Source organism: Cydia fagiglandana, chromosome 19, assembly GCF_963556715.1.
Source record: "Cydia fagiglandana chromosome 19, ilCydFagi1.1, whole genome shotgun sequence".
NCBI lineage: Eukaryota > Metazoa > Arthropoda > Insecta > Lepidoptera > Tortricidae > Cydia > Cydia fagiglandana.
In genome coordinates, this window is record NC_085950.1 from 3,230,287 (window position 1) to 3,241,938 (window position 11,652).

Here is an 11,652-nt window from a genome sequence, read left to right on the forward strand (position 1 = left end):
CTATGAGCCCTAGCCCATTACAATAATTTGAACTTTACAGTAAAGGAAATTATGTCGAAATTGCATCTACGATTTTTATTTTTGAAGATACGAGTAGCCCATCTAGCGTCGCATAGTTGAGCTACAATCACAGAAGTTCTGCTACCCCGCAACAGATGTCAACCTTATTACATTTAAGTAAAGTTGATTTTTGTACTAAACAATCAAAAAATCCTAGCGAAAATATTGAAATACTAGCTTTTGCCCGCGACTTCTTCTGCGTGGAATTAGTGACAGCAGCTAAAGTAGGTATAGCGCCTGGATAATGCTAATAGCAATCATTCAATATGCTCATTGCTTACTTCAATTATTAGGCAATGCCATTAACCCTTTCAATTCCACCCGCCTTTGCACTCTCTTCAGGAATGATATCCCTGATTTTCCCCAGGACTCGAACTATCTCTATACCAAATTTCAACTAAATCGGTTCAGCGGCTTAAGCGTGAAGAGGTAACAGACAAACAGACAGACAGACACACTTTCGCCTACTTAGCGATGATATGAAATCCCTCCTTGTAATTTTAAACGGATTTGTTTTCACATTGACATTGCTTAAGCGCCACCGTACTGAACTGACAATAGGGAGCATGCATGAACTATACAGCATAGGAGCCATCTGATTTTTGGCGCGAGACGTAAATGTGACGTTTATACTTCCAATGGGACCCACAAGATGGCAGAACCTACTATGCATAATATGTAGATGGTATAGCACTTGCTTTGATTAGGTTAGGTCTTGTTTTTGTTTGAAATCGAACTTGATATATTTTTAACGACGATGATGACACACGCTTAGTAACTCTGAAACATTGCTCTACACAACCTCACCTTAAGGGGCTCCCCGCGGTTTTCATCGATATTTGACAAGGTTTGAGCCGTTACTTCTACATTTACACTTCAGATAGAATTATAAGACAAATGGCTACCGATTCTTCAATCTTTAATCTCCATTCTTGTCTACCGGATTTTGAAACTAATGAATACTTATTTTTTTATGATTTTTTTAAACATTGTCTAAAAATAACACTTTTTTCGTAGCTGGATTGCTGTGAAGGATCTTACATGTACGAAATCTGCATATTTGGGTTTGTCTTTGACGTCTCTAAAAACTGGTCAGAGATGTAAATTTTAAAATAATTAACACAAAAGCTATGGCCTGAAAACCAGGTTGTTGGCCTAAAATTGTTCAACTTGATGTCGAATATCTCGAAGACAATGAACTTTGAAGTAAATATGGCATACTATATTGCTAAAAGTCGTTGCTATTATAGCTACAAAAAAACAACGGATTGCACTCCGGGAGTGCCGACAGAAGTGAAAACTCAATGACTAGGCCAAAATGTCTGCAGCACTATGTATCCTCCTTTCTATTGAAAAACTTTAGTCCGAAATTGCTGGTCAGTGAGCTTGTTTAAAATTCAAATTTGTACAGTTAATTCTTTAAAATTCGAATAGAAATTGTAAAGTTACCTTGCAGATCTCGCATCTAAATATATTTGATCATGATATTTTGAGTTTTATTCACCATTACTAGAGTTCACTTTTATTAGCGATTTCATCAAGATGTAGCTTTATTGAATTATATTTGAGTGATATAAAGTTTGAATGTAACTGTGAGATCCTCGTATTTCAACCCGTACAAGATTAGAACCTTTTTCATGTAATGTCATTGAGTTTTTCTTTATTGATTTAATTGCCATCTATTTGAGTGGCCATCTAAACGTTACGATCACGTGATCGCTGTCTCAGAAAGTGCCCAACGCCGCTAAAGAAGTTCTCACTTTAAAAACATTAGAAAACTAAAGGATTCAGATCGAATGTCATTAGCGCCAAGGAGCCCCTTAACAACGAATTTTGAAAAACCAGCTTTTGCATTTTTTTTGTACTCGCATTGGGAACATTATAAAATACCTAAATGATTGGTAAATAAATAAATAGTCATTCACTTTTAAACATTTTTTTATTTCAGACATACACAGACGTACACTTATTCGAAGTCAAAAAACACATAAGTTCTCTTGATGATTTTCGGGTTGGTCACCTCTACGAACCACACCCCCGCGTCTTTCCAGGTTAAAGTTTTCTGTTTAAGAGGCACGGAGAGGAATGATCTAATGTTGTGTTTTCTTAGCACCTCCAGCAAAAGCCCCTCCGCATGGTATCCCGAGTGTAACTGAAGGATGCTCCTCTCCTCCAGAAGTTCTTTGATCAGCTTCTTGAGATCGATCCGGGCCGCCTCCCACTTGTAAATGTCCACGTCAGGTGCCAGCGCCTCGATTGATGAGATGAATGCAATATTTGTTTCGTCGCTATCTCCACATTTATAATTGTACCCTAACCCCTTGTTACTAAACCACAGCCTCGCAACGAGTTCAATGACGTACTCCATTGTTATTTTCTGATTTTTTAATTAATTTTAGAAAGCGTATGCGTCAGTTACAGGTTGCAGGTATTGTGATCTCATTTATGATATTATAATTGGAACTGGTGGGGGGAGGGGGAGGGGAAATGACCAAACGAGATAGTCTTATGTAATCTTTCAGTAGGAGTAGCAGAGAAAGCGTTATTATTGTTTGTCCTTGTCACATTCTCACATTTTTTTTAAATTCCCCACAGTGAATTTAGTATGGTTTATGTTAGGTAACAAATAACCCGACCAAGTTACGTAGGTTATGCTTGATATGTTGTCAGGTATATTAAAACGTGTTTTCAATTTCGTCACTTTGCGTATGTTCCGTCCCTCACGGACTTTCTGACCTCTGACCATTCCGATTGAAAAGATTGAAGAGTATACGAGTCGCACGAGTTTCATGACCATGTCGCATTACAGAATTACAGCATTAGTCAAATCTTCTTTATTTCTAGTACTTAGAGTTCATAATCTTTAAAATAAGCTTCATTATCTGACTAAGGTTACAATACTTAATTCATGACGGCTGATATTTGCTTATAATTTCCTACAAAAATTTAAGGACAGTAGACCTTATTAACTCTTAATACGGTAACGTTTAATACATCAAACTCTCTCTATCTGTCAAATTCTACGGTGAATGGCAAATAGTCATGTCATAATAGGAAGTTTACAGTCACATACGACTTTTTGTTTTCGAACGTCACGGTCTACATCTCAACGATCGGCAACGCGCATGTAACATCTCGAAATTGCAGGCGTCCATAGGCTACGGTTGACTGCTCACTGCCAGACGGGCCGTGTGCTTGTTTGCCACCGACGTGGTATATAAAAAAAAGAAAAAAACTTATTGAACCTTTTTGCAGTCGGCAACGCGCATGTAACAACTCTAAAGTTGCAGGCCTCCATAGGCTACGTTGACTGCTTACTGTCAGGAGAGACCGTTTGCTTGCTCACTACCGACGTATTATATAAAAAAAATTTGGACCTTTTTGCAGTCGGCAAACTACAAACTACATTTGATAACCAAAAGGGACAAAACCAACCGCAAATAAGTATGCTAGAAACCCAAATACTACATGAGCAGGGGGAGGTCGAAGTTTTCCTGAGGGCCTTTATAATGATGATGATGATGATGATGATGTATAGGTTTCAAAAGTCTGAACTTGCAAGCGTCCAAAGGCTACGGTGGCTGCTTACCATCAGGTGAGCCGGATGCTTGTTTGCCACCGACGTAGTATATAAAAAAAATCTGGATCTTTTTGCGGTCGGTAAACTACAAACTCCATACATTTGATAAGCACAAGCGACAAAACCAACCGCAAATAAATATGCATCCGTGGTAACAATAGAATTCGCAGGCGTCCATGGGCTACGGTGACTGCTTACTGTCAGGCGAGGTCGTCTGCTTGTTTGCCACTGACGTGGTATTAAAAAAAACGCCGATATAAGCCTCATATTTTAAAACAAAGTTATTGAATCTTTGGGCAGTCGGCAGCGCGCTTGTATCCACCCTGGAGTTGCAGGCGTCCAAAGGCTACGGTAACAACTTACCATCAGACGGACTGTATGCTTATTTGCCACCAATGTGGTATAATAAAAGAAAAACCCCTTTACGGTTGGTAAACTACAAACTCCATACATTTGATAAGCACAAGCGACAAAACCAACCGCAAATAAAAGTGCATCCGTGTAAACTATTGAATTCGCAGGCGTCCATGGGCTACGGTGACTGCTTACTGTCAGGTGGGGTCGTCTGCTTGTTTGCCACTGACGTGGTATTAAAAAAAACGCCGATATAAGCCTCATATTTTAAAACAAAGTTATTGTATCTTTGGGCAGTCGGCAGCGCGCTTGTATCCACCCTGGAGTTGCAGGCGTCCAAAGGCTACGGTAACAACTTCCCATCAGACGGACTGTATGCTTATTTGCCACCAATGTGGTATAATAAAAGAAAAACCCCTTTACGGTTGGTAAACTACAAACTCCATACATTTGATAAGCACAAGCGACAAAACCAACCGCAAATAAAAGTGCATCCGTGTAAACTATAGAATTCGCAGGCGTCCATGGGCTACGGTGACTGCTTACTGTCAGGTGGGGTCGTCTGCTTGTTTGCCACTGACGTGGTATTAAAAAAAACGCCGATATAAGCCTCATATTTTAAAACAAAGTTATTGAATCTTTGGGCAGTCGGCAGCGCGCTTGTATCCACCCTGGAGTTGCAGGCGTCCAAAGGCTACGGTAACAACTTACCATCAGACGGACTGTATGCTTATTTGCCACCAATGTGGTATAATAAAAGAAAAACCCCTTTACGGTTGGTAAACTACAAACTCCATACATTTGATAAGCACAAGCGACAAAACCAACCGCAAATAAAAGTGCATCCGTGTAAACTATTGAATTCGCAGGCGTCCATGGGCTACGGTGACTGCTTACTGTCAGGTGGGGTCGTCTGCTTGTTTGCCACTGACGTGGTATTAAAAAAAACGCCGATATAAGCCTCATATTTTAAAACAAAGTTATTGAATCTTTGGGCAGTCGGCAGCGCGCTTGTATCCACCCTGGAGTTGCAGGCGTCCAAAGGCTACGGTAACAACTTACCATCAGACGGACTGTATGCTTATTTGCCACCAATGTGGTATAATAAAAGAAAAACCCCTTTACGGTTGGTAAACTACAAACTCCATACATTTGATAAGCACAAGCGACAAAACCAACCGCAAATAAAAGTGCATCCGTGTAAACTATAGAATTCGCAGGCGTCCATGGGCTACGGTGACTGCTTACTGTCAGGTGGGGTCGTCTGCTTGTTTGCCACTGACGTGGTATTAAAAAAAACGCCGATATAAGCCTCATATTTTAAAACAAAGTTATTGAATCTTTGGGCAGTCGGCAGCGCGCTTGTATCCACCCTGGAGTTGCAGGCGTCCAAAGGCTACGGTAACAACTTACCATCAGACGGACTGTATGCTTATTTGCCACCAATGTGGTATAATAAAAGAAAAACCCCTTTATGGTTGGTAAACTACAAATTCCATACATTTGATAAGCACAAGCGACAAAACCAACCGCAAATAAAAGTGCATCCGTGTAAACTATTGAATTCGCAGGCGTCCATGGGCTACGGTGACTGCTTACCATCAGGTGAGCCGGATGCTTGTTTGCCACCGACGTAGTATATAAAAAAAAAAAATCTGGATCTTTTTGCGGTCGGTAAACTACAAACTCCATACATTTGATAAGCACAAGCGACAAAACCAACCGCAAATAAAAATGCATCCGTGGTAACAATAGAATTCGCAGGCGTCCATGGGCTACGGTGACTGCTTACTGTCAGGCGAGGTCGTCTGCTTGTTTGCCACTGACGTGGTATTAAAAAAAACGCCGATATAAGCCTCATATTTTAAAACAAATTTATTGAATCTTTGGGCAGTCGGCAGCGCGCTTGTATCCACCCTGGAGTTGCAGGCGTCCAAAGGCTACGGTAACAACTTACCATCAGACGGACTGTATGCTTATTTGCCACCAATGTGGTATAATAAAAGAAAAACCCCTTTACGGTTGGTAAACTACAAACTCCATACATTTGATAAGCACAAGCGACAAAACCAACCGCAAATAAAAGTGCATCCGTGTAAACTATTGAATTCGCAGGCGTCCATGGGCTACGGTGACTGCTTACTGTCAGGTGGGGTCGTCTGCTTGTTTGCCACTGACGTGGTATTAAAAAAAACGCCGATATAAGCCTCATATTTTAAAACAAAGTTATTGTATCTTTGGGCAGTCGGCAGCGCGCTTGTATCCACCCTGGAGTTGCAGGCGTCCAAAGGCTACGGTAACAACTTCCCATCAGACGGACTGTATGCTTATTTGCCACCAATGTGGTATAATAAAAGAAAAACCCCTTTACGGTTGGTAAACTACAAACTCCATACATTTGATAAGCACAAGCGACAAAACCAACCGCAAATAAAAGTGCATCCGTGTAAACTATAGAATTCGCAGGCGTCCATGGGCTACGGTGACTGCTTACTGTCAGGTGGGGTCGTCTGCTTGTTTGCCACTGACGTGGTATTAAAAAAAACGCCGATATAAGCCTCATATTTTAAAACAAAGTTATTGAATCTTTGGGCAGTCGGCAGCGCGCTTGTATCCACCCTGGAGTTGCAGGCGTCCAAAGGCTACGGTAACAACTTACCATCAGACGGACTGTATGCTTATTTGCCACCAATGTGGTATAATAAAAGAAAAACCCCTTTACGGTTGGTAAACTACAAACTCCATACATTTGATAAGCACAAGCGACAAAACCAACCGCAAATAAAAGTGCATCCGTGTAAACTATTGAATTCGCAGGCGTCCATGGGCTACGGTGACTGCTTACTGTCAGGTGGGGTCGTCTGCTTGTTTGCCACTGACGTGGTATTAAAAAAAACGCCGATATAAGCCTCATATTTTAAAACAAAGTTATTGAATCTTTGGGCAGTCGGCAGCGCGCTTGTATCCACCCTGGAGTTGCAGGCGTCCAAAGGCTACGGTAACAACTTACCATCAGACGGACTGTATGCTTATTTGCCACCAATGTGGTATAATAAAAGAAAAACCCCTTTACGGTTGGTAAACTACAAACTCCATACATTTGATAAGCACAAGCGACAAAACCAACCGCAAATAAAAGTGCATCCGTGTAAACTATAGAATTCGCAGGCGTCCATGGGCTACGGTGACTGCTTACTGTCAGGTGGGGTCGTCTGCTTGTTTGCCACTGACGTGGTATTAAAAAAAACGCCGATATAAGCCTCATATTTTAAAACAAAGTTATTGAATCTTTGGGCAGTCGGCAGCGCGCTTGTATCCACCCTGGAGTTGCAGGCGTCCAAAGGCTACGGTAACAACTTACCATCAGACGGACTGTATGCTTATTTGCCACCAATGTGGTATAATAAAAGAAAAACCCCTTTATGGTTGGTAAACTACAAATTCCATACATTTGATAAGCACAAGCGACAAAACCAACCGCAAATAAAAGTGCATCCGTGTAAACTATTGAATTCGCAGGCGTCCATGGGCTACGGTGACTGCTTACCATCAGGTGAGCCGGATGCTTGTTTGCCACCGACGTAGTATATAAAAAAAAAAAATCTGGATCTTTTTGCGGTCGGTAAACTACAAACTCCATACATTTGATAAGCACAAGCGACAAAACCAACCGCAAATAAAAATGCATCCGTGGTAACAATAGAATTCGCAGGCGTCCATGGGCTACGGTGACTGCTTACTGTCAGGCGAGGTCGTCTGCTTGTTTGCCACTGACGTGGTATTAAAAAAAACGCCGATATAAGCCTCATATTTTAAAACAAATTTATTGAATCTTTGGGCAGTCGGCAGCGCGCTTGTATCCACCCTGGAGTTGCAGGCGTCCAAAGGCTACGGTAACAACTTACCATCAGACGGACTGTATGCTTATTTGCCACCAATGTGGTATAATAAAAGAAAAACCCCTTTACGGTTGGTAAACTACAAACTCCATACATTTGATAAGCACAAGCGACAAAACCAACCGCAAATAAAAGTGCATCCGTGTAAACTATTGAATTCGCAGGCGTCCATGGGCTACGGTGACTGCTTACTGTCAGGTGGGGTCGTCTGCTTGTTTGCCATCTGGCATGAGGCGTGGGGGGAAATGACTGAACGGGATAGTCTTATGTATCTTTCAGTAGGAGTAACAGCGAAAGCGCTATTATCGTTTGTCCTTGTCACACATATTTTGTTCGCTTCCCCTCTCGCTCCATCACCCTCCCCCTACCCCTTACCCCACCCGCGGCATTGACCTTGCTCACGTGTCGCCGAGGCGCTTCCCCTCTCCCCTCACCCCGTTAGGCACCCTCCCCTCCCGGTCCCCCTCCCCTCCCCCCCACCCCGCGGGGGGACTTGAATACCTACTCTGAGGCAGAAACGGCAATTCTACCCTACTCACAATCTACCAATAGCCCGGACTGGACTATAATACCTACAAAAATTAAGATAAGAGATATTATAAATGACCTCTAACATGAAAAATTGAGGCTTTTACCCCTTAAGGCAGCGGTCGGCAACCTGCGGCCCGCGGGCCGCTTGCAGCTCGCGAATCTGTCACTTGCGGCCCGAGAGGCGCCTTGGCTATTTTGTATGTAATAGTGACAAACGACAATGTCTCATAAAGTCATAAATATTAACAAAGTACGGCCCGCGTCACCTCCGTTAACTACTATGTGGCCCTTGGCTGCTAAAAGGTTGCCGACCGCTGCTTTAAGGGATCACACATCGTGAAAATATAACAAAAGAATAGTCAATTTTAGAACGGATGTGCGAGTAATAAAGTTTATATAATATAATAATAACATGAAAAATAAATAAAGAGAATAATTTGTTATTTGGTATATTTAGTTAGTAGTAGTAGGAGTAGCCCCACGAACAATCTCTCTGCTTTGGCTTAAGGTTGACTGGTAGAGAATGCTTTTGGCATGAAGTCTGCCTTTTGTACGATAAGTTTTCTTTTGTGCAATAAAGATTAAATAAATAAATAATAATAATAAAATCAAATGGTAAACTGACTTTGTAGTGGGAGCACTTTAGGTTGGTGCCACTCCTCGGGGCCCAGCACAAGGTCGTCCTTGACCTCATGGTCGGTATACAGTCCAGCCTGAGCAGCCGCCGCGCTCACTCCTTGACAGGCACTGCCCTCGCACTCAAGCTCCTTCTTCACACACGGCTCTCCGGGCTCCGTCTTCACACACACCTCTCCGGGCTCCATCTTCATACACACCTCTCTCGGCTCCGTCTTCACACACACTGTCTCTATTGACATGTTGTTGTGTGCTAACAAGCTGGTAACAGAGAGAACCTGCAATGCAAGTAGCACATGATGAATTGTGGAGCCTTACAGCAATCACAGTATGACAGTAGAGTGTTGTGGTATTTAATTTCCAGCAGAATTAGGTGAAGTGTTCGGAGTTCGGGGGTTATAATGATAACACAAGAGTCGAGTAAATACTGCATCTATTGGTAGAAAGCGCTGGCCTTATATACTAAGGTTTTAACAGGTTTAATCGAGTGGAAGTTATGGCAATGGTCATTAACCATTGTATAGTAAATTACAGTAAGTCAAGGTTTATGGCATCGTTAACTTAATGTTCTATAAAGTAGTAAAATACATATATGGGAGATAGGCATCAAGTATCAGCTGTATCAGCTGATAGCAGCTGTATCAGCTAATAGCAGCTGTGTATGATCTGACTACACTACAGCTTTCCCGTTTTTTTTTTTTTGAAGACAAAAAATATATAACAAGTATTATTTTTTGGCTTAAGTGAACTTATATCTATGGTATACATATTGGTTCTTAAAATTATGAATATAATAAAAATCTTACTGCTATCTGGATATACAATTTGCTTACATGCCTATTTCTAAGATTACATGTTCCTTATATGGTTATGAAATACATTGTTGCATTAACATGTGTTTACTTTTATTGAAACTGTTAACTAATATGATATTTATTTGTTAGGCATTATTTATTAATTCTCTGTGTCATGGAGATAGTGGTTCCTTATATGGATGGTGGTATGCGATGGGATGTTAGGTTTTCTGTTACATTATTTATCTTATAGCTAAAAGTGCGGTTTTGACATTTAGTATGTTTCTTACTTATAATTATTCTATGTAACATTAGATATACTACTGTAAACAATGCGTTGCTTGCTTTCTTATGTTCTAATAAGGAAGATGGAGATCCTTTTTTGGATTCTGTCGGCTTGGTAGTTTAAAGGTGATCGGTTTTAAATTGCATTTGTAAAATAAGAAATGTGGATTGTTAGATTATCAGATTAGTTCCGTCGCTTGCTTCGCGGATTTGTGTCGGTCGATCATGGAACTTGTAATTACGTTTGAATTTGACTTGTGTGTTTGTGTGTGTGTATATGTCTGGTGTGCCGAAAAAGGTGAGTTCTAATAGTAATAGTGCTTTGTTCTGTTTTGGTGTATAATGTTTTCTTTTGCTGATACTAATATTTTTAAATTTTGACCTTTGTCTTGAAATACTGTGTAGGGTTAATACTGGGTCCATCTTATCTCTATCTTCCTTTTTTTATTAATATTAAGTTTCCTACGTTATTGTTACATGAATTATTTTTTTTTATTTTTTTTGTTTTTTAAGTTGTTTTGACATAATTAAATTATGTCTAGCGTCCTCCTGGGACTTTTGTAATCTATACTTAAGTTCTAGGGAATAAGAGTTAAAATTATAAATTGGGTCTATCTGTTATGAATAATTACTTACGGTTCAGTGTAAACTGATATTTTTAGATGCCGAAAAGTGTAATGATTTAAAAAATTGATTTATAATTTTGATAATATGTCATTGACAATGTAAGGGTTGCATTATTTTTGTGCTGCATGGCTGGTTTTTTTTTTACAATATGTTCTTACTTAATGCTAATATTTGTACCCTGATTTTGAATAACAGTATATGGCTCTTTTATACATTGGGTAATAATAACTATGTGGTTAAAAGGATTTTTCTACATTGGTGACGCAAAACTCGTATTGTAGTATAATACAATACTCTAAACTTTTAAATTAAGTGGTATTCTTTTGAGTGAAATAAGTTTTGTATTATTTTATTTATTTTATATAAGTATGTCTTTTTTTATTATTATTACATTGACCTATTGTGGGTATGGTAAATAGGTTGTTAGGTATCTTTGCGAATTTTCTTCGACATGCAAACTGGTCATTAATTCATTAATTTATTATTATATTATGGACACAATACAACGTGTATTGTATTTACATGTAAGGGTTTTTTTTTTGTGATATAATTGTTTTTTTTTTCATTAATTTAACTTATTTTTAAGTAAGTATTTTTTTTTATTTAATTGATTTGTTTATTATTATCACTGTAATTGTAGGTATTTATTTAATGTTGGTAATACTTTTTTTTTTTATTTAATTAATGTTCTTTGACTTCTTTGTTTTAATTTTATTTTATTCATAAACATGTTTAGTACGTAATTTATTGTATTATTTATTTATTTTCTTCTCTGTTTTGATTGATAGTTGTTTTTTTATTTATTTATATGTATAGTATAATGCTATATCAGATTTTTATATGTACTTATTTTTTTTTTTTTTACAGGCTTTTTTTTAACACATGT